General features: G+C 44.5%; 1 pseudogene; it reads left to right on the forward strand.

The window, feature by feature from the left end:
- Window positions 1-1,359: 1,359 nt before the first annotated feature.
- LOC123456513 lies at window positions 1,360-1,604 on the forward strand (annotated as a pseudogene).
- Window positions 1,605-2,220: the final 616 nt, after the last annotated feature.

The raw sequence follows: 2,220 nt of genomic DNA on the forward strand, positions 1-2,220 counted from the left end.
TGACAAGCTGGAATCTGAAAAAAGGGATGGCACCCTCTTTATCTCAGAACCCAAACAAGTTTAAGCCATGTATCCCCCAGACCCTGTCAAGAGACAAAATGGCCAATTGTCCATAACAAGAAAATGACAAACAATATATAACTTTGTTTCTCTTTATAGTTCCTCTCTTTTGAACACCTAAAGTCACATCTGTTAAATGAAATTTCTCAGTAGACAAAAAGATTAAATAGGTAAACTGAATCAAAGTACTCAATCAGATTAAAAACTCCTTACATAAGATAAACAGACTTACCTGGAATGTATACTAGGATATAAACAGATAGATACCATAAAAAGACATCAAGAAAATAATCACTTAGTAGTTAAGGTGCTTGCCTGGAAAGCCTGAGGACCTAGGTTCAAATCACAAGAAATCATGAGAGCTAGATGCACAAGGTGGCACATATGTATAAAGCTTGTTTACAATGGCTAAAAACTCTGACACACTCTTTCTCATCTGTCTCTCTCTAATATCAACAAAGGATAGGATCCCTATGTTTAAGGTAATAAAACCAAAGAGTACCTTTAAAATAATACCCTTTAGTCTGTAGACCATTCTTAAACATTCACAAATGGGGGGACCAATATCCTAGGCTCCCACAGAGCAACAGAAAGTAGTCCCAGTAAACTCCTTCCACCAGAAGTACATATAGGCTGTCAAGACAGAAGTACATACAGAAGTCTTCACACATGGGCTTATATTGCCAATGGCACCACTCACATGCTGCAGGGAGCGGCTACAGACGCCATTACAAGATGGCGCTGACTTCCTGCTGAGAGTGGTGACGAACAACCCCCTACTTGGTCATATCCTGGCGACAGTCTTGCTTGATGCTGCGCGTGCACATGATGTAATGCATCCTGGGCCTATCCCGTGGCCCTGGGTGGTGGGTGAGCAGGTGGCGGCCAATCCGTAGGTGCCTTGTAGTATTACACCCTATAAAAGCAGCTACACTCCTGCCCCCCGGCCCCTTCGCCATCAACTTTCCTGTTAACCAAGAGGCTCTCCAATAAAGTGTGATCGAGAAGGATCTTTGTTTGCTGGTCGTTCTTATCCTGCTGGTCAGGAAGGTCGCAGCAACATGCCATGATGTAAGACACATGCAGGGCTGGGGGACGTCTGGAGGTACTCAAGCTTGGGAGCTAACCAAGAGGATGAGCATGGATATCCTGTCCTGGACCTTCCTTCCTCCCCGAGGCACATAGACCATACTATATCCCCATGCTCTATGTTTGGTTGGGGAGGAAAAAAAAATTGGGTGAGGGCTTGTGCGGCGTCTGAGGTGAGGGCTCCGGATCCCGGTTGCAAGTACGGTTAAAATGAGTCTGCGGAAGCAAACCTCGTTGACTTCTTAAAGCAAATCATTGGACAGCCAGTTGTGGTGAATTTAAATTCTGGTGTGGATTTTCGAGGGGTCCTGGCCTGCATGGATGTGTACATGAACATAGCACTGGAACAGACAGAGGAATATGTAAATGGACAGCTGAAGAATAAGTACAGGGACACATTTATTTGAGGAAACAATGTGCTGTATATAACTACACAGAGGAGGAGGATGTGGTGATACCAGTAAGCAGTTTTTTTTTTTCATAGTTGGATATATTTTTATGGAATATTTTTGTCCTTTTGTGATTATATTGCCTTCTGTAATAGTGGGTGGTCATTTTTCATCGAGATATGAATACGAGAGGTGTTAAATGGAGGGAATTACAGACTTTCATGCCTACATTTATTTTCTTTTCTGCGACCAGTGAACACAATGCTGAAGTACAGACTGGGCATCACGTTTGAGCGGTACCATCTCATTTGGTTTGCTGATGGACATGGTGCATATGTGGACATGTAATTAAAGCAATTTCGAGGTGTGCTCTTTTGTCCCCGCCTCTTCTGCTCACCATCTCCTTGCCCTTTGAAATCGGTAGTTGAAATGTTCTACGATGACATCCGGTTTAAGTCTGAAGCTGTAAGAAGGGCGAAGGGGTCAGAAGCCCATGTCGACTCTGGTCACCTATGTGGAAAATAGAATTAGGATCCTAGTGATGACGCAGCCACATACGGAGTGCGGATCTCAAGTGATCTTGTCCACACGTGAGTCTGAGGCTCACCACAGATCCGTCACTCACTGGAGCAAAGACCAGGCGTGTTCAGGAGTTGGCTGCCACGCTGAGCACAGGGACGCC

Source organism: Jaculus jaculus, chromosome X (genome assembly GCF_020740685.1).
Source record: "Jaculus jaculus isolate mJacJac1 chromosome X, mJacJac1.mat.Y.cur, whole genome shotgun sequence".
NCBI classification, from domain to species: domain Eukaryota; kingdom Metazoa; phylum Chordata; class Mammalia; order Rodentia; family Dipodidae; genus Jaculus; species Jaculus jaculus.